The sequence below is a fragment of the Pleurodeles waltl genome, chromosome 2_1, assembly GCF_031143425.1.
Source record: "Pleurodeles waltl isolate 20211129_DDA chromosome 2_1, aPleWal1.hap1.20221129, whole genome shotgun sequence".
Classification (NCBI taxonomy): domain Eukaryota; kingdom Metazoa; phylum Chordata; class Amphibia; order Caudata; family Salamandridae; genus Pleurodeles; species Pleurodeles waltl.
This window is the reverse complement of record NC_090438.1, coordinates 452,412,210-452,434,687: the sequence shown is the minus strand read 5'-3', so window position 1 is coordinate 452,434,687 and position 22,478 is coordinate 452,412,210.

Below are 22,478 nucleotides of genomic sequence, written 5' to 3'. Positions count from 1 at the left end.
CTTGGCACGAGCAGTAGGCTTAACTTCAGAGTGCTAGGTGTAAAGTATTGGTACCAACACACAGTAACTCAATGAAAACACTACAAAATGACACAACACAGGTTTAGAAAAATAGAGAATATTTATCTAAACAAAATAAGACCAAAACAAAAAAAATTCACCATGCACAAGTCAAGTTATCAATTAAAAAGCAAAAAGAGCCTTCATGTAGTTTTAAAACCACACTAACAGTGTTAGCGTGAAAATGTACTTTGGGTGCGTCAAAAATAACCCCGCATGGGCGAGTGTGCATCAAAAAGGGCTTGCAATGTGTTGATTTCACTCACGAGCGAGACCTTACGTCGTTTCTCCTTTAGTCAGGTCTGGGCGCATTGTTTCTTCTCTCCGTAGGAGAGCAATGCGTCGATCCGGTCAGCACTCTCGTGTCCGGGCAGGCCTTGTGTTGTTTTTACACACCCAGCAGTGTTTGCGTTGGAAATCCAGCCGCATGATGATCTGAAAACCACGCAGCGCGGGTTGCGATCTCCCAGCCTCCGTCAGCGATGCTGCATGTCGTTTCTCCAGCTTTGTGCGTCGATTCTTCGGTCGCGTGGCAGGCAAGTGTCAATTTTAAGCCGCGAAGCCGGCGGCGCATCGATTTTTCAGCCGCAGATCAGAGTTGTGACGATCCTTTCCCCGCATGGTGTTCTGTGCGTGGATTTCTTCCTCTTAGGCTGCCAGCTTCTCCTTTCAGGGTCCCAGGAACTGGATGGGCACCACTCGGTAGAGTAGGAGTCTCTCCAGAGACTCCAGGTGCTAGCAGAGAGCAGTCTTTGCTGTCCCTGAGACTTCAAACAACAGGAGGCAAGCTCTAAATCAAGCCCTTGGAGATCTTCACAAGATGGAAGGCACACAAAGTCCAGTCTTTGCCCTCTTACTTTGGCAGAAGCAGTAACTGCAGAATAGGTCCACAAAGCACAGTCACAGGCAGGGCTGCTCTTCTTCCTCAGCTCTTCAGCTCTTCTCCAGGCGGAGGTTCCTCTTGGTTTTTAGAAGTGTTTTAAAGTCTGTGGTTTTGGGTGCCCTTCTTATACCCAGTTTCTCCTTTGAAGTAGGTCTACTTCAAAGTAAAGTCTCTCTTGAATGTGTAATGCTGCCTTGCCCAGGCAAGGTGCCAGGCACTCACCAGGGCATTGGAGACTACATTGTATGAGGGCAGGCACAGCCCTTTCAGGTGTAAGTGACCACTCCTCCCCTCCCTCTTAGCATAGATGGCTCATCAGGAAATGCTGACTACACCCCAGCTCCCTTTGTGTCACTGTCTAGTGTGAGGTGCAACGAGCCCAACTGTCAAACTGACCCAGACAGGGAATCCACAAACAGGCAGAGTCATAGAAATGGTATAAGCAAGAAAATGCTCACTTTCTAAAAGTGGCATTTTCAAACACACAATCTTAAAATCAACTTTACTGAAAGAGGTATTTTTAAACTGTGAGCTCAGAGACCGGAAGCTCCTAAATCGAATTTACACTTTAATCAGATTTAAAGGTAGCCCCCATGTTAACCCATGAGAGGGACAGGCCTGCAACAGTGAAAAACTAATTTAGCAATATTTCACTGTCAGGACATATAAAACACATTACTATATGTCCTACCTTAACCATACACTGCACCCTGCCCTTGGGGCTACCTAGGGCCAACCTTAGGGGTGTCTGACATGTAAGAAAAGGGAAGGTTTAGGCCTGGCAAGTGGGTACACTTGCCAAGTCGAATGTACAGTTAAACTGTACACACAAACACCGCAATGGCAGGTCTGAGACATGATTACAAAGCTACTTATGTAGGTGGTACAACCAGTGCTGCAAGCCCATTAGTAGCATTTGATTTAAAGGCCCTGGGCACCTCTGGTGCATTGTACTAGGGACTTACTTATAAATCAAATACGCCAATCATTGATAAGCCAATTACATACACATTTTGTGAAGGAGAACTTGCACTTTAGTACTGGTTAACAGTGGTAAAGTGCCCAGAATAACAAAAACAGCAAAATCAGAGTCCAGCACACATCAACAACCTGGTAAACAGAGGCAAAAAGTTAAGGGAGACCACGTCAAGGATGAAAAGTCTAACAGTAACATTTACTACAGTAGTTCAGACACACTATGGGGGTCATTACGACCCTGGCGATCGGTGGTTAAGCGGCGGTAAGACCGCAAACAGGCCGGCGGAAAAAAAAACGCCCTGGTCATCCGCCACTTCACCATTCCGACCGCCATGGCGGTGAAGACCGCTGGGCTGGAGATTGCGGTCTCCAGCCCGGCGGTCGTCACTAGACCACCGACGGTCTCAGGACCCTGCATACCGCCATGAGATCCATGGCGGTAGGCACTATCAGTGCCAGGGAATTCCTTCCCTGGTACTGATAGGTGTCTCCCCCACCCCCGCTACCCCCCAGAAATCCTCCCCCCACACCCCCCACCCCCCCGGCCACCCCCAAAGGTGGCACAACCCCCCCACCCCAACCCTGAACATGCACATATACACACCCCTACACGCACACACCCCCAACATGCACATATACACACCCCTACACGCACACATACACCCCGACAACACATATCCGCACACATACAAACAGACATGCACACCGTCTGACCCGCACACATTTCCCATACACACAACACCCCGAGCACGCATACACTCACTCATTCACCCCCTCTACACTCTCACACGCACACCCCCATGCACACACACAACACCCGCAACCCCCTTCCCTTTCCTAACGGACGAAGAACTTACCTTGTCCGTTGATCCTCCGGGAGGGGACGGGATCCATGGGGGCAGCTCCACCACCAGAACACCGTCACCAGAACAACACCACACCGAATCATGGGACGTGATTCAGTGGGCGGTGTTCTGTTGACGTGGCGGTGGAGGTTGAGCAACCTCCACTTTCCCACCATCCGCCAGTATGGCTGCTGGCGGCTCTCCATGCAAAAAAGGACGGCGGGCTGCCAGCGGTCATAATACGCGGCGCGGAAGCCCACCACCACTGGCGGTCTTCAGCACGGCGGTACCTCGGCGGTTTTGCTAAAAGACCGCTGAGGTCGTAATGACCCCCTATATGTGTAACAATGAAGTTTGAAAACGTTTTGTTTGTCAGGGACTGTTGGGGCTGGATGCAAATTGACTCACTATGGAATGTTCCTGTCTGAAAAAGCACATACATCGATTAATAAAGAAAGTTGTGAAATTATGAGTGGAGATCTCAACTTCATATTCACCATAATTTTCAATTTTCTAGAATTCACAAATGTTCTCAGCAGAATGTCTGGAAATGTGGACCAGGTGTAAGTTTTCAGGTGTAGTCCTGAGAAGGTCAGGTGGCATTCCCATCATGATTTTACTCTTTCTTTGTGGAGTTCTATATAGCAGAGAACTCCACAAATGGAGAATAGGATCTCCTACACAAATGTACATTTTTTTGCTCAGGGGAAAATATTTTCAGTGTTGAGAAACTTCTTCCCCTGCACCCCCATATTCCCACCCTTGAGAAAAATCCAGTCTTCACCAGCCAAGGTTCCAGAACCTATCGGGCACCACTTGGGGGGATAGAACTCAATCTCCCAGAAGTCACCAGCAGGGTTCCGATGCAAATCCATATGAAATTGTAAGCAGGTTGTAGGTTTCTTGCAGCTTTTTCTTTCCTGGAGCATACCAGGAGGCTGATTAACTAGCCCCTGGGGACCACCCTTCAATCCTCTGTGCAAGTGGAAGCGGGTCCAGCTCTTGGAATTTCTCTCCACCTGTCAAAGTAAGAGCAGTCCTGCTTATGCATTGCAGGGTTCAACAGGTGCTGATCTTCTTCAATCTTCTACAGGTCCAGAGTTATTCAGAAGAAGGTATACAGGGGAGCCACTGTTATATCTGGCATTAGCTTGTGGGTTGGGGGGAAACTCCTCATCCAATAGGGAAAAAGTTCCCACCAGCAACTCTACCCACTTTTACATCACTTCCTATGGATTTGGTCCTGAACAATCCACAGTGCCGTGCTTTGTCCAAATCCACCATAACAGAATCTTCCCTTGTTCAAAGCTCTAAGCTGTGCCCAGGGGCAATGAGAAACACCCCCTACAAACAAGTTGTGGAACAGGTTTGCCCCCCCCCGGACTTGGTGCAACTGTGGCTACTTGGACAAAGGCAGGCCTAGGTGTGAGTTACGTCTGCAAGTGTCATGGGATATCCCTTTGAAGCTTATGCAGTTAGTAGGCATATCGCCCAGGCCAAGACATTCACACCTTCCAGCGGGCTTCCAGGTGACAGTTGGAGATTAACTCTGAATGAAAAGGCTACTATAGGCTAGAGGGAAGAAAATTCCAACTTTCTAAAAGTGGCATTTCCAAAATAGTAATATAAAGTCTGACTTCACCATCAGATTGGGTTTAAAATTCTTATTAGTTTGCATTCTTGAATTGTGGTTCTAACTATTCCCAAACTAAAGCTACACATTCTAAGGATTAAAATAACCCAGGCCTTTTTTTAAAGATGAACCAGCCTTGCCATAGTGAAGAACGAATTTGGAGATGTTTTACTGCCAGGACATATACAACTTAGGTACACGTGTCCTACTCTTTAAATACCATACACCACGCACTGTGGGCATTTAGGGGCTACCATAGGTGTGAATTATAAATAATAAAAAGAAGGGTTTCAGCCTGGTAAAACTTGCATTTTGTCAGGTCAAATTTGTATATATGTTAATTTGGGATTAACTAATTCTATGTGTTTTTAGTGGATGAGCACATATACTGGCACATGTCGCAATGCCCCAGTGGACAAAAAGTCTCTATATCAGCATCATCATTTAAAAAATTGTGGGGGGGGGGCTGGTGAACATGAAAAAGTGACCTTTTCTAACATTACTCTTTTATATTTCATATATTTTCTACACACATTTTCACTGTTGATTTATCCTAAGGTCTCTGTTCTATCTCATCATAACGGTGCTATGAAAAATGAGTCATTGTAAATGATATTTTGGTTAACCCGTTGGCAGCCAAGCACATAATGGTTACGTCCTTGTCTGCGGTGCTGAGGCACCAAGGATGTAACCGTTATGTCCTGGGACCGGCTCATGGGGGATCGCTAACGCTCCCCCCATGAGCCTCGTCTTGATGCCCCCACTGCAGTGATGGAAGGGGAATCGCTTCCCCTTCCACCCCCGCCCCCCATGGCGTCTGATGACATCAGTGCGCGATCACATGTGGACCTCATCAAAGGCCTGCCCCTCCTCATTGGAACCTCAGCTTCCAGCTCCGATCAGAGGAGAAATACTTTTAAATTTCTCCTAGGATCAAATGAAGGGGCCCAGAAAGGCATCAAAGGAAAGGAAAGGCCTTTCCTTTCCTTTGATGCTTTCTCAAATGCCCACCACCAGGGAGTTTGTTTTTTAGGTAATTGACATGAGGGGAGCGGCCCCTTTGGCATGGGCCGCTCCACAGGGGGCTAAATTATTTATAGGTCATTTCTGTCCCCTCTGGGGGCAGATGGGCCTAATATAATTAGGCTGATCTGCCCCCGGGGGGGGCAGAAACCCCCTAGTCACCAGGGATATATATACATATATATATATATATATATTTTTTTTTATATGTGAGGAGCGACCCCTTAGGCAAGGGTCGCTCCCTGGGGGGCAAAAATACTTTTAGGCCATTTCTGCCCCCCTGGGGGGCATTTTGGCCTATCTTTATTAGGCCAATCTGCCCCCAAGGGGGGCAGAAACCACTAGACACCAGGGACTTTTTTTTATATTATTGAATGAGGGGATCGGCCCCTTGGGAAATTGCCAGTTCCCAGGTGGGCAAAATATTTTTAGGCCTTTTCTGCCCCCTCTTGGGAAAGATCAGCCTAATATAATTTGGCCGATCTGCCCCCAGGGGGGCAGAAACCCCCTAGACACCAGGGATTTTTTTTGGTTTATTTTCTTTTATATGTGGGAACGACCCCTTAGGCAAGGGTTGCTCCCTGGGGGCAAAATTACTTTTAGGCCATTTCTGCCCCCCTTGGGGGCTGATCGGCCTATTTTTATTAGGTCAATCTGCCCCCAAGGGGGGTAGAAACCACTATACACCAGGGATTTTTTTAAATATTATTGAATGAGGGGAGCGCATCTTGGGAAAGGGCTGCTACCCAGGGAGGCAAAATATTTTTAGGCCTTTTCTGCCCCCTCTGGGGGCAGATCACCTATTATAATTAGGCTGACCTCCCTCCTGGGAGGGGGGGTAGAAACCCCTAGACACAAGAGATATATATATTTTTTTGTTTACCTCTTTTTTTAATATATGAGGAGCGACCCCTTAGGCAAGGGTCGTCCTCTGGGAGGCAAATTGTCTTTAGGTCACTTCTGCCCCCCTTGGGGGCAGATTGGCCTATCTTTATTAGGCCAATCTGCCCCCAAAGAGGGCAGAAACCACTAGACACCAGGGATTTTTATTTTTTTGCCTCAATTTCACGCAAGGGGAGCAACCCTTTATGCAAGGGTCGCTCCCCTCAGGGGCAAATTTATTTAAGCCCATTTCTGCTCTGCTTGGGGGCAGATCGGCCTATTTCTATTAGACCGATCTGCACCGGGGTGGGCAGAAACTATTCAGGCAGCATGGATTGGTGTGTGTATGTGTGTGTTTTGTTTGGTGGGGCAGCCCCTTGGGTAAGGGTTGCTCCCCATGGGGGCACATTACTGTTTGCCTTATCTGCCCAGATCGGCCTATTTTTGGAAGTCCCATCTGCCCCCAATGGGGGGGGGGGAGAATGATGCCCACCAGAGACCATGGAAGATTTTGTTTTCAAAATAAGAGGGTGGGGGTATGGCTATACCTCCACTCCAAATAAATGGAGCCAAACTTGTTCTCCCCACCAGTGGGCAAATGGGGCAATTACCCCCGAACCACACCCCGGGGGGGGGCAGAAAGTCTACTAGATGCCAGGGAATAAAAAAATATTGTGTGGTGGTGGCTACCAACCAGTATGGGCATGGTTAATCCCTCACTCCAACTCAAGGGGGTAACAGTCTTTCAGCTCTCCCCCACACACTAAAACATCTAATCCCACAGCTAGCAAGAGGACATTTGATTATTTTGGGTTTTGGTTTTACATTTGGGCCATGAGAACTTGGCTAACTCTCAAAATCATCTCACTTGGAATGGTGACGGTTGCACTTTTTGGACTTTGGGATGCTGCCATGTAGAAAAATCCACAAGACCTAGACACATCTAGGGGCATATTTATACTCCGTTTGCGCCAAATTTGCTTCGTTTTTTTCGACGCAAATTCGACGCAAAACTAACTCCATATTTATACTTTGGCGTTAGATGCGTCTAGCGCCAAAGTTCATGGAGTTAGCGTTATTTTTTTGCGTGAACACCTTCCTTGCGTTAATGATATGCAAGGTAGGCGTTCCCGTCTTAAAAAATGACTCTGATGCATATGCGTCGTATTTATACTCCCGGGCAAAAATGACGCCCGGGAGTGGGCAGGTCTAAAAAACCCGCATTAGCGCCGGATTTTAGCGCCTGGGTCAGGGCAGGCGTTAAGGGACCTGTGGGCTCAGAATGAGCCCAGAGGTGCCCTCCCCTGCCCCCAGGGACACCCCCTGCCACCCTTGCCCACCCCAGGAGGACACCCAAGGATGGAGGGACCCACCCCAGGGACATTAATGTAAGTCCAGGTAAGTATTTTTTTTTAAAAAAAATTGTGGCATAGGGGGGCCTGATTTGTGCCCCCCTACATGCCACTATGCCCAATGACCATGCCCAGGGGACAGAAGTCCCCTGGGCATGGCCATTGGGCAAGGGGGCATGACTCCTGTCTTTGCTAAGACAGGAGTCATTTCAATGGGGGTTGGGCGTCGTAAAAAAATGGTGCAAATCGGGTTGAGGCGATTTTTTTGCCTCAGCCTGACTTGCACCATTTGTGGACGCCCATACGCCATTTTCCCCCTACGCCGGCGCTGCCTGGTGTATGTCGTTTTTTTAACGCACACCAGACAGCGCCGGCGGCTAACGCCGGCTAACGCCGGCTAACGTCATTGAATAAATACGGCGCCCGCATGGTGCTTCAGAATGGCGTTAGCCGGCGCTAATTTTTTTGGCACAAAACTGCGTTAGCGCAGTTTTGCATCAAAAAGTATAAATATGGCCCCTAAAAACTAAGGGGCATATTTATACTCCGTTTGCGCAGAATTTGCGTCGTTTTTTTCGACACAAATTCGACGCAAAACTAACTCCATAGTCATACTTTGGCGTTAGACGCGTCTAGCGCCAAAGTTCATGGAGTTAGCGTCATTTTTTTGCGTGAACACCTTCCTTGCGTTAATGATATGCAAGGTAGGCGTTCCCGTCTTAAAAAATGACTCCGATGCATATGCGTCGTATTTATACTCCCGGGCAAAAATGACGCCCGGGAGTGGGCGGGTCTAAAAAACCTGCATTAGCACCGGATTTTAGCGCCTGGGTCAGGGCGGGCATTAAGGGACCTGTGGGCTCAGAATGAGCGCAGAGGTGCCCTCCCCTGCCCCCAGGGACACCCCCTGCCACCCTTGCCCACCCCAGGAGGACACCCAAGGATGGAGGGACCCACCCCAGGGACATTAAGGTAAGTCCAGGTAAGTATTTTTTTTTTAAAAAAAAATTGATTTGTGCCCCCCTACATGCCACTATGCCCAATGACCATGGGCATGGCCATTGGGCAAGGGGGCATGACTCCTGTCTTTGCTAGGACAGGAGTCATTTCAATGGGGGTTGGGCGTCGTAAAAAAATGGCGCAAATCGGGTTGAGGCGATTTTTTTGCCTCAGCCTGACTTGCACCATTTGTGGACGCCCAAACGCCATTTTCCCCCTACGCCGGCGCTGCCTGGTGTACGTCGTTTTTTTTAACGCACACCAGACAGCGCCGGCGGCTAACGCCGGCTAACGTCATTGAATAAGTACGGCGCCCACATGGTGCTTCAGAATGGCGTTAGCCGGCGCTAATTTTTTTGGCGCAAAATTGCGTTAGCGCAGTTTTGCGTCAAAAAGTATAAATATGGCCCTAAGGCCCATATTTATACTTTTTTAGCGCCATATTTGTGCCGCTTTTTGACGCAAAAACGGCGCAAAATTGCAAAGTACAATTTTATTTTGCAATTTTGCGCCGTTTTTGCGTCAAAAAATGACGCAAATGCGGCGCTAAAAAAGTATAAATATGGGCCTAAACATCTGGGTGAGTCCAGGGTGGTGGGTTTCACATGCACCCTGCACCATTTTCTTACCCACAATGCCCTCCTAACCTCCAACTTTGCTGGAAGTCACACATTTTTTCCACATTTTTGTGATGGAACCTTCTAGAATCTGCAGGAATCCACAAAATCCCTACCACCCAGCATTGTCTCATCTATACTGATAAAAATTCTGCTACACGTGTCAGCCTAAAAATGTTTTTTTTCAAACTGCCTGTTAGACCTGACAACCTTAGGGTGGTCACCCCTAACGTTCTGTCCGCCTCTCTCCACTTTTTAGATACTGTTTTTGCTGGGTTTTAGACTCTCAATCAATCAATCAATCAGGGATTTATAAAGCGCCCTACTCATCCGGTAAGGTTTCAAGGCGCTGCGGGGGGAGAGCTACTGGTCGAAAAGCCAAGTCTTGAGGTGTTTCCTGAAAGATAGAAGGTCTTGGGTCAGGCGGAGGTGGAGTGGTAGGGAGTTCCAGGTCTTTGCGGCAAGGTGAGAGAATGATCTTCCTCCGGCGGTCGTGCGGCGGATGCGAGGAACGTAGGCGAGGGCGTGGTTGGCGAAGCAAAGGTTGCGGGTTGGGGGTGTGAAAGGTGAGTCTGTCATTGAGGTAGGAGGGACCTGTGTTGTGGAGGGCCTTGTAGGCGTGGATGAGGATCTTGAAGGTGATCCTCTTTGATACTGGTAGCCAGAGTAGGTCTCTGAGGTGGGGTGAGATGTGGTCGCAGCGTGGGATGTCCAAAATGAGGCGGGCGGATGCGTTCTGGATTCTTTGCAGTTTTGTTTGGAGTTTGTTTGTTATTCCTGCATATAGGGTGTTTCCGTAATCCAATCGGCTACTGACCAAGGCGTGGGTGACGGTTTTCCTGGTTTCGATGGGAATCCATTTGAAGATTCTGCGGAGCAGGTGGAGGGTGTTGTAGCAGGAAGAGGAGATGGCATTGACCTGCTGAGTCATGCTGAGTGTGGAATCCAAGATGATGCCTCTCTAAGAAGCCTCTGCGCACTTTACCACTGCTAACCAGTGCTATAGTGCATATGCTCTCCTCCTTTAAACATGGTAACATCGGATCATACCCAATTGGACTATTTAATTTACTTATAAGTCCCTAGTAGAGTGCACTATATGTGCCCAGGACCTGTAGAATAAATGGTACTAGTGGACCTGCAGCACTGATTGTGCCACCCACTTAAGTAGCCCCTTAACCTTGTCTCAGGCCTGCCATTGCAAGGCCTGTGTCTGCAGTTTCACTGCCAATTCGACTTGGCATTTAAAAGTACTTCCAAGCCTAAAACTCCCCTTTTTCTATATATGTCACCCCCAAGGTGTGCCCTGGGTAACCCCTAAGGCAGGGTGCTGTGTAGGCAAAAGGCAGGACATGTATCTATGTAGTTTACCAGTCCTGGTAGTGTAAAAGTCCTGCTCCCTTCATAGGCTAACATTGGGGCTGCCCTCAAACACTGTTTTAAGTGGTAGCTGCTGATCTGAACGGAGTAGGAAGGTCATATTTAGTATGGCCATAATGGTGATACAAAATCATGCCGACTGGTGAAGTTGGATTTAATATTACTATTTTAGAAGTGCCACTTTTAGAAAGTGGGCATTTCTTTGCACTTTAATCCTTCTGTGCCTTACAATCCACGTCTGTCTGAGTTTGGTGCCCTTGTGCATTCACTCAGACACACCTCAAACACAGGATACTCAGCCTCACTTGCATACATCTGCATTTTGAATGGGTCTTCCTGGGCTGGGAGGGCCTGACACTTGCATGTCAAAGGTCAGTAGCCTGCCCTCACACAAAGGACTGCCACACCCCCTTCTGGGACCCTGGCAGATATGATTGAACTAAAAGGGGACCTTGTGCACTTCTAAGTCACTCTTTGAAGTCTCCCCCACTTCAAAGGCACATTTGGGTATTTAAACAGGGCCTCTGGCCCTACTAACTCAGACACTTCCTGGAAAAGTAACTTGAACCAAAACCTGCATCCTGCCAAGAAGAGCTGCCGGGCTGCCCAAAGGACTCACCTGTCTGCTTTCTGTGAAGGACTGCTGCCTTGCTGTTGCCCTGTTGCCCTGCTACTCTCTGGCTGTGGTGAAGAAGTGCTCCCCAAGGGCTTGTATATAGCTTGCCTCTTGTTCCCTGAGGTCTCAGGACCAAAAACACTTGATCTATACAAGAAGGACTCCTTGTGCGGCGAAATTCAATGCACAGCCTGCCAGAAACAATGCACAGCCTGCACTGCAATGAAAAATTCACTGCACGGTGAATCAGAACGATGCAGCAAGATTCTGCATCGAGAAGATCGACGAAGCGCCATCGTAGTGACCTGAAATTGAACGCACGGCCCACCGGCTCGATGCACAGCCGAGCCGGAACGATGCAGCCTGTCTTCCAGAGAGGATTCAACGCAGCGCCTGCTGTGCAGTAGAAAATTTGACACAACGCCCACCAAATCGATGCAGCTCCTGTGACTTCGTCCTGTCAGCACAGGAAATCCATGCATCCTCCTCGGGGCGAACAAAAACCCCGCAACCCAAAGAGGATCCATGATCGATCGCCGGAAATTGACGCACAGCCATCGCTGCGTGAAAACTAAATGACGCATCGCCATGTGCGGCCTGAGAAATCAACGCACACCCCTTTCTTTCCACACATCTCCTCCTCTGCGGTTCTTTGTTGAGATTTTGCACGTGAACCAAGTACTTTGTGCTTGAAAGAGACTTTGATTGCTTTTAAAAGAGTTAAGACACTTTATATCACTTTTACAGTGATATCTCAACATATACTTATTGCATTTTAATCGTTTTGACCTGCATTTTTCAAGATAAATATTATATAATTTTATAAACAATGTGTGCTTTATTTTTTGTGCTATATGGTGTTATTGTATGAATTATTGCACAAATACTTTACACAATGCCTTCTAAGTTATGAGTTACTTCTCAGTGCCAAGCTACCAGAGGGTGGGCACAGGATCATTTGGATTGTGGTGACTTACCCTGACTAGAGTAAGGGTCCTTGCTTGGACAGGTGGTGACACTGCGCTTTTGGACCTACTTTGGTTCTCCCTTAATTTCAACATGTTTTTGGCTCTTCCCTGTCACAGGCAGTTTGCCCACCTAAACAAGTGAGGTATCATTTTTACCGGGAGACTGCGAGGATCCACGCAAGTCACACCTCCCTGGACTCCCTCAGGTGTCTAGTGTTCAGAAATGCCTGTGTTTGTTAGGCTTCCCTGTATGGCTGCGGAGCCCAGGACCAAAAACGCAGGCGCCCACTCCTCCAGCAAAAACAACTAGTTTTGTTTTTGATCATTTTGATGTGTCCAGATAGTGTTTTGAGGCATTTCGTTTTGCGGGCACTAGGCATACCCACACAAGTGAGGTACCATTTTTATCAGGAGACTTGGGGAAATGCTGGGTGGAAGGAAAGTTGTGGCTCCTCTCAGATTCCAGAACTTTCTGTCACTGATATGTGAGGAAAAAGTGTTTTTGTTGGCCAAATGTTGAGGTTTTCAAAGGATTCTGGATAACAGAACGAGGTGAGAGCCCAACAAGTCACCCTATTCTGGATTCCCCTAGGTGTCTGGTTTTTAAAAATGCACAGGTTTGGTAGGTTTCTCTAGGTGCCGGTTGAGCTAGACGCCAAAATCCACAGCTTGGCACTCTGCAAAAAAACAGCTCTGTTTTAATTGGGAAAATGTGATGTGTCCACGTTGTGTTTTGAGGCATTTTCTGTCGCGGGCGCTAGTTCTACCCACTCAAGTGAGGTACCATTTTTATTGCAGGACTTGGGGAAATGCTGGGTGGAAGGAAATTTGTGGCCACTCTCAGATTCGAGAACTTTCTGCCACCAAAATGTGAGGAAAAAGTGTTATTTGGCCAAATGTTCAGGTTTGCAAAGGATTCTGGATAACAGATCCTGGTGAGAGCCCCACAAGTCATCCCATCCTAGATTCTCCTGCATAGCTAGTTTCCAAAAATACACAGGTTTGGTAGGTTTCCCTAGGTGTCAGCTGAGCTAGAGGCCAAAATCTACTGCTAGGGACTTTGCAAAAAACACATCAGATTTCAATGTAAAAATGTGATGTGTCCATGTTGCGTTTCCTGTCGCGAGCATTTGGCCTACCCACGCAAGTGAGATACCATTTTTATCGGGAGACTTGGGGGAACACAGAATAGCAAAACAAGTGTTATTGCCCCTTATCTTTCTCCAAATTTCTTCTTCCAAATGTAAGACAGTGTGTAGAAAAGAAATCTATTTGAGAAATGCCCGGTAATTCATATGCTAGTATGGGCACCCCGGAATTTAGAGATGAGCAAATAACCACTGCTTCTCAACACCTTATCTTGTACCCATTTTGGAAATACAAAGGATTTCCTGATACCTATTTTTCACTCTTTATATTTCAGCAAATGAATTGCTGTATACCCGGTATAGAATGAAAACCCATTGCAAGGTGCAGCTCATTTATTGACTCTGGGTACCTAGGGTTCTTGATGAACCTACAAGATCTATATATCCCCGCAACCAGAAGAGTCCATCAGACGTTATGGAATATTGTTTTAAAAAATCTGACATTGCAGGAAAAAGTTACGGAGAAAAATGCCTGTTTTTTTTAACCTCAATTTCAATGTCTTTTTTATTTGAGCTGTTATTTTATGTAGGAAAATCTTGTAGGATCTACACAAATTACCCTTGCTGAATTCAGAATTTTGTCTACTTTTCAGAAATGTTTAGCTTTCTTGGATCCAGCATTGGTTTCACACCCATTTCTGTCACTAACTGGAAGGAGGCTGAATGCACAAAAAATAATAAGAATGGGGTCCCAGTAAAATGCCAAAATTGTGTTGAAAAATTGTTTTTTCTGATTCAAGTCTGCCTGTTCCTGAAAGTTGGGACAATGATGATTTTAGCATCCAAAAACCTTTGTTGATGCCATTTTCAGGGAAAAAAACCACAAGCCTTCTTCTGCAGCCCTTTCTTCCCATTGTTTTTAAAAAAAACGAAATTTGTGCTGTATTATGGTCAATTCCTTGGTCTCCTTCAGGAGAACCCACAAAGTCTGGGTACCTCTAGAATCCCTGGGATGCTGGGAAAAAAAGGATGCAAATTTGGCATGGGTAGCTTATGTGGACAAAAGGTTATGAGGGACTAAGCTCAAACTGCCCCAAACAGCCAAAAAAAGTCTTGGCACCTGAGGGGGAAAAGGTCTGGCAGCGAAGGGGTTAAGATTGACCATCATATGGAAAGCAGTCTAAAGTCATTGCTCATTTTCACTGAATTCAGGTGATTCTTTTATTATGCCAGCAGTTCTTCACCTTTTGACTTCTGCAGCCCCTGCTAAATCAATACTGGAATCTGGCGACCCCCAATGAGTCATTATTGGAACCTGTGGGCCCCCAGCCTAAGCAATTTCTATTATTTGACTTATAATACACAAAAATAGAAAAATAAGTATACAACAAAAAATGCTAAGATAATGAAATACTGTGCTTACTTCACAGTCAAATATAGAAAAAAACTGCTTCTATATTTGTTTTAAACTTTATTAATTTTAATGTATTAATTTTAATATTATTTAATTTTGTAACACAGTTGCGGATCCCCTGAGTAGGCTTTGCAGACCCTCAGAGGTGTTGGGATCAGAGGTTAAAAACCACCGTATTATTCAACATTTGTTCCATACTATGTTTTACTTTCCTTCTCTTTTATTGTTATTTTTGTTGCTCTCTTTATGTTGAATCTAATTCACTGTACACATTAAAAATGATTTCTTCATCTTGATCTTTCAGTGTCCTTTACACAAAAAGGTAGAAAGTGCTAATGCAATTCTGTACTCCATCATAGGTAGTTCGTATGTTAAAGGGCACTCTTATTTTTCTGTTAAGTTCAGCACTGAGACACAAACCATTTCATTGTTTTCAAAACTAATGCAGTACATCCATAACAACATGAAATGATATACCATAACTTGACATAATCAAACAATAGCATTGTATAATATAGCAAAACATAACCTAACAACACAACATAAAAAAACAACTTGAGATGACATAATATAACAACTAAACATACCATACTGTAGTCAACAATGGCTGTACTGAGAAGTGTGGCAAACGGGAAGGTTCCAGGAGATCAGGTGGCATTAATTTTTGTACTCTCAGCTACTCCCATACCCAGGGGAATGTGATCTAGGTGACTGGAGAAAACTAACAATTACATTTTTTTAGCAAAAGGGTTTTTTAAAGCATATACCAAAAATGACCCATTACTTTTTTAAGCGGCATTAATTGTGGGTTTCTCAGCTACTCCCATACCCAGGGGAATGTGATCTGGGTGACTGGAGAAAACTAACAATTAAACTTTTTTAGCAAAATGGGTTTTTAAAGCGTATACCAAAAATGACCCATAATGTTTTTGAGTGTTAGACATGATATCTCTTTACTTCTTCAAAAATGACAAAAAATGAACCATCTAACATAGATGAAAAAATGCAATTCCAAATAATTAATTTTAAATATTATATCAAAGGATGTTTCATATTTGTTCTGGCCATAACAGGACTGAGGCTAGCTAAGGCAATGGAGTGAATGTGAAGAATTTGTCCATGCCCAAATAGATGTGATGACAGGAAGTGGCGCCTAACCACCAACACAGATGCTCATGTCAAATCCATTTGCACACTAGAATGCCTGACCCATTACAGGATACACTCCCTTTATAAGAATGGCTGTATTTGTTTTGAACTTGATAAACAGTACAGCATAGGATTGTGAGCACTGAGGGGAAAAACACAGAAGTTCAATGTCTCTACAGGTCCCAAAATGTGGATATCATCTACTGTGGGATTCAAGTATGACATAAAACAGTCAGATTGCTCACAGTGGAGAGACACAGGGAAGGATTTGTATGCTGTTATTGTCAAGTGTACAATGAGCAATTTCTCAAATTGTAGAATACTTATGCCTAACTGCTGAAGTGAAACTTGGGAAATAGCATGGTGAAAGGGAAGAGAGCAGTTTTCAGTATTTTCTGATATTTTAAAGTTACATAAGAAGAATTTCTATGACTACAGTAAACTGTCTATGCTAGTTTTGAAAAGTTGGGGTGTTTGAATTGGGTCTATAGTTGGCAGAGGTGTTCACCTTTGTCCAAATCGGGGCCACAATCCTAATCAGGGTAAGTCACACACAATCCAAATTATCCTGGGCCCACCCTCTGCTAACTTGGCACTGAGCAGTCAGGCTTAACTCACAAGGCAATGTGTAAAGTATTTGTGGAATAAATCATACAATAATACAGCGAAAACACCGCAAAAATACACCACACAGGTTTATAAAAATATAAAATGTTTATCTGGTTAAATTAAGGTCAAAACGATAAAGATTCAATAAACACAAGTTGATATATCACTTTTGCAAGTTTAAAAAGAGTCTTAAATCTTATAAATCAACAGTTGTCACTTGTTTGCACAAAGTACCTGGTTTGCATCAAAATTACCATGCACGGAGACCTTAGAGGAGGAAATTAGGGGAAAAATAAGGTGTGCTTCGGATTTGCTGACGCAGCACAGATGATGCGTCATTTCATTCCATGCTGCAAGGGGCTTTGCGTCAATTTCTGGTGTGCAGTCTTGGTTCCTCACTGCGATGCGGGGATCTTTTGGCACCCAGGGACGATGTGAGGAAAATCCTGGGCATGCGGAAGAAATCACAGGCATTGCTTTGATCCGGTAGGCGATGCATTGAAGTTTCTGTCTATCGGCAGGCACTGTGTCGATTCTTCACTCAAGACGTCATGCTGAGTCGTTCTGGCTCGGCTGTGCGTCGATCCGGTATGGCCGTGCATTGAATTTCAGTTGTAACACAGGAACTGTGTCGATCTCCGCTCAGGAAGTTGGTCTGCGTCGTTCCAGTTCGGATGTGTGGCGATTTTCTCATCGCAGGTCAGTTTTCTGTGCACAATGATTTTCTATGAATAGATTTAGGCCTCATTATGACATCAGCGGTCTTTTGCCAAGACCGCCGATGGCATGGGCGTCTGCCATAATATGGACACTGCCAGATTTCTACCACAATTAGGGCGGGAATCCGTCAGTAGCTTTCTGGCTTTCGAGGCGCCTGGGTGTGCTACTACCTGCACCGCCAGAAGGACGCCGCCAGCCATATTATGGCCATTCATATGGCCTGGAAGTGTCCTGCTGGCGGGGTGCTGCTGGCGGTAGCAGCGCCCATTCCCATTCCCTGCCGGACGACGGTAAGTCTGGTGTCCGTCAGGGGTGGGGGGTGTTGTGTGTGAATCTGTGGTGTCTGCATGTGTGTATGAATGTTTGTGTGTGTGTGTGTGTTTATGCATCTGTGAGTGTTGTGGCGTATGCGTGTCTGCATGTCAGTGTGTATTCGTGTGAGTATATATGAGTGAATGCGTGTATAGAAGTAGTGGTGCATGGGTGCGTGCATCATGCATGTGTGTGTGTGCATGAGTGTGGGGGAGGGAGAGGGGGTTGAGGGGTTAGGGGTTGCTGTGATTCTAGGGGGTGGGTGTTGGGGTGTGAGGGGGTTAGGTGATTGCTGGGGGGTTGGGGCAGCATTCTACCAGTGACAGGGGAGGAATTTCTTGTCACCCATAGCCCACCGTCATGGTTTTCATGGCGGTGGTACCACAGCGAAAACCATGGCGGTAGGCCAACTCATTGTACTGCTGGTGATCTTGTGTGGAGGCGCGCCAGAGGCAAGCCCGTCTGGGCCCGTCCGCGCCCGGACCGCATCCAGCGCCAGAACCCCTGGTCCTCGCCCGCCGCTCCTCACCCCGCCCAGGCTCAGCTACGACGCTACGTCCCTCCACGCACTCAACAACGGCCGAAACCAAAACCAACACTGCTACCAAGCCGCACGAAGTACACCCACGGCCCGTTCACCTGCCGCACCTGCCACTTCTCCTACGACCGAACCTCCAAACCAACGACCACCAGACCAAACCTCCTCCGCTGCATACTCCTCAACACCCCCTCTGCACGCAAACACGCCGTAGAACTCTGGGATCTGCTCGACAGCACCGCCCCAGACGTAGCCTTCCTGACCGAGACATGGTGGAACGAATCATCCGCGCCAGACATCGCCATCCCAGACAGATGCAAGTTCTCCCGTAGGGACCGCACCAACGGCTACGGAGGAGGACTCGCCATCATCCACAAATCCTCCCTCAATGTCACCACCCACACCGACGACCATTTCAACACCGCAGAGCTTCTACACTTCCGGATCCACACCAACCCCAACACCACCCTCAGAGGTACGCTTGTCTACCAGCCCCCCGGACCACGGGCCCAGTTCTGCGACCCCATCGCCGACCTCGCAAGCACCCATGCACTCGCCTCCACAGACTACATACTCCTCGGGGACCTCAACTTTCACCTCGAGAACAACAACGACCACAACTCCACCACGCTGATCAACAACCTTGGCAACCTCGGACTCAGACAACTTGTCACAACCCACACCGCCGGACACACTCTGGACGCCATCTTTTCCACCAGCGACCACGTTACCTTCAACGACACCACCGAACCCTACTGGACCAACCACCACTGCATCCATTTCACCTACAACAAAAATACCGCACACCTCCACAGCCGCCAACTCCCCCGCCGCAACTGGGGCAAAGTCACCAAAGAACAACTCCTCAGCACCCTCTCCCAGAACCCACCGAACGAGCCCACGACCCAGACACCGCGGCCTACAACTTCAGACAGTGGATCAACGACTGCGCCAACATCCTCGCCCCACTGAAGAAACCCCCCAACAACCCCACCAGCAAGAAAGCCTCCTGGTTCACAGACGAACTCCTGGCCTCCAAACGCGCCTGCAGGAAACTAGAAAAGAAATGGCTCCAAGAACGCACAACGGTCAATCAGGATGCCCTCAAACACCACCACCTCATCAGGACCACCAAGAGGTCCTCCTTCAAAGACCGCCTAGACAACAACGCTCATGACAGCAAAGAGCTCTTCCGCATTGTGAAGGAACTATCCACCCCCAGCACCAACGTCAACGACATCCCGCCCTCCCAGGAACTCTGCGACTCCCTCGCCGCCTTCTTCTACAACAAGATCGCCGACATCCACAGCAGCTTCAACACCCCGACCGCACCCTCCTCAGTCACCACCTCGTACCCTAGCATTGCCAACGCCATCACCACCTGGTCCAACGTCGACACAACTCGCACAACCATGATCTCCATCCACTCCGGATGACTGACCGACCCCTGCCCCCACCACATCTTCAACAAAGCCGACTCTATCATCGCGCCCCAACTCTGCAAGATTATCAACGCCTCCTTCAAAGCAGGCACCTTCCCAGAAAACTGGAAGCACGCAGACATCAACGCCCTCCTCAAGAAACCAAAAGCCGACCCCAAGGACCTCAAGAACTTCCGCCCCATCTCCCTCCTCCCCTACCAGCCAAAGTCGCAGAAAAGATCGTCAACCTTCAGCTGACACGCCACATCGAAGACAACAATGTTCTCGACCCCTCACAAACCGGATTCAGACGCAACCACAGCACCGAGACCACCCTCATCGCCGCGACAGATGACATCAGACGCCAACTCGACCGCGGCGAGACCTCCGCCCTCATTCTCCTAGACCTCTCAGCGGCCTTCGACACAGTCTGCCACCACACCCTACTGTCACACCTCCAAGAAGCCGGAATCCAGGAAAAAGCCCTAGCCTGGACCTCATCCTTCCTCTCTGGCAGAACACAGACCGTTCGCCTCCCACCCTTCCGCTCAGAAGCCAAAAACATCATCTGCGGCGTCCCCCAGGGCTCCTCCCTGAGCCCAACGCTGTTCAACATTTACATGGCCCCCCTCGCACAAGTGGCCTGCCGTTTCGACCTCAACATCATCACCTACGCCGACGACACCCAGCTCATCCTCTCCCTCACCAACGACCCTGCACCGCCAAAGCCACCCTCCACGAGGGTATGAAGGCAGTCGCCGACTGGATGAGAGATAGCCGCCTGAAGCTCAACACCGACAAGACAGAAATCCTCATCCTCAGGACCTCCCCCTCCGCCTGGAACGACTCATGGTGGCCCACCTCCCTCGGAACCCCCCGACGCCCATCGACCACACCCGCAACTTGGGATTCATCCTCGACTCCGCACTCTCCATGGACAGACAAGTCAACGCCGTCACCTCCTCCTGCTACAACACCCTCCGCACCCTCCGCAGGATCTACAAGTGGATCCCGACCGACACCAGGAAGACAGTAACCCAAGCCCTCGTCAGCAGCAGACTGGACTACGGCAACGCACTCTATTCAGGAATCCCAGCGAAACACCTACAACGCCTCCAACGCCTCCAAAACGCCTCAGCCCGACTCATCACCAACGCACCCCGCCACAGACACATCACCCCTCACCTCAAAGGACTCCACTGGCTCCCCGTCAACAAAAGGGTCACCTTCAAGCTCCTCACCCACGCACACAAGGCACTTCACAACGCCGGCCCCTCCTACCTCAACAACAGACTCAACTTCTACACTCCGACCCGCCAACTGCGTTCCGCGAGCCTCGCCATCAGCAACGTCCCCCGCATCCAACAAACCTCCTCCGGCGGAAGATCCTTCACCTACCTCACCGCCAAGACCTGGAACACGCTCCCTACCTACCTCCGACAGACCCAAGACCTACTCGCCTTCAGAAGACTACTCAAGACCTGGCTCTTCGAGCAGTCCTCCCCCCCACCCAGCGCCTTGGTAGTGCGCTCTATAAATATCTGTGATTGATTGATTGATTGATTGGACTATTGGGTCGGAGTTGCACATCTCCAGCCCAGCGGTTAATACTGCCATGGCGGTATGAGTGGTGATATGGCACACTCATAATGTGGCGGTATACAACATCAGCCTGTTGGCAGTGATACCCCCACATTCACAATTCAGAAGACCGCCAGGTTTAAAATGAAGGCCTAAGTCTTTTTGACCCTGAGACTTTAGAAAACAGAAGGCATGTTCAATCCAAGCCCTTGGAGAGAGAGGACTTCTCAGCAAAGTCAGCGGGCAGCAGGGCAACAGCAGGGCAGCAGTCCTTCACAGCTAAGCAGTCCAAATGGGTCCTTTGGGCAGCCAGGCAGTTCCTCTTGACAGGTTGCAGGTTCAGGACCAGAAGTGTCTGATTTGGTGATGACCCAGTTTAATACCCAAAATACCTTGGCGGTGGGGGAGACTTCAAAGTGTGGTTTTGAAGCTTGGGCTAAGCAGCTTGATGCAATGGTGATGCCTGGCGTCAAGTTTTTGGTGGTCCCGGTCCTCACAGTTCTTTCTTGGGTGCCTGCAGATACAGGGAAGCAGTTCCTCTGCTCCAAGGGAGTTATTCTTGGTGATTTGCAAAGCACTGACAGCTCTCCCGGGTTCGAGGAGGCTGCAGCAGCAGGACAGATCAGTTGCTCTTTCTAGGGTTGAGTGCATCAGCCTGGGTGGCATGGTTGGCACCTAGTCAGTCGTGCTCCTGCAGATATGTTCACACATGTAATATAATGCACCCTGCTTTATGGCTGAGGCCTGCTGTAATGGTGAATTACACATATTACATACAGTGTTTAGGGGACATGGCACACAGGCTGAGTGCAATGTCAGGTTTCACTTTAGGGAGCATCTTTTCATGCAGCCTGCAATGGCAATCTGCATGAGGTTGATTCCTGGTGCCTTAGAGTGGCATACGTTGTGCTGCTGCTCTTAGGGGCCCTCTTCAGTACCCATGCCCTAAGTAGCAAATAGTATAATGTTATTATCCCCAATCAAATTAAGCATCACGGGTACATAGGAACTGAAACCAAGCAAGTAAAGCACTATAATAACATTTGGATAAAGAATATAATTTAGGAAATGAAACAGCTATCATACACTGTCATCCACCCGTTTCTTCTCACAAAACCTGAGAACCAGACATACCATTCAAAAAATTTATTTTTCACTGTTCAATCTTCTTTGCTCCATTTCTATATATTTAGGTTCCATAAGTTAGATCCTGTAAACACAGAGAACATTGGAAACATTGTCAAATATTTGAAAGAGCCTCAAAATATCCAAATCATTACGATCTCAGCTTGAAACATATGCCATTAAACCAACCTACAAAAGCTAGTTTGGGGTAAATTCTATGTACCTAAACATGGACAGATGGATACAAATGAATTACTCTGTTGCATTCCTAGAGGCAAACACTAG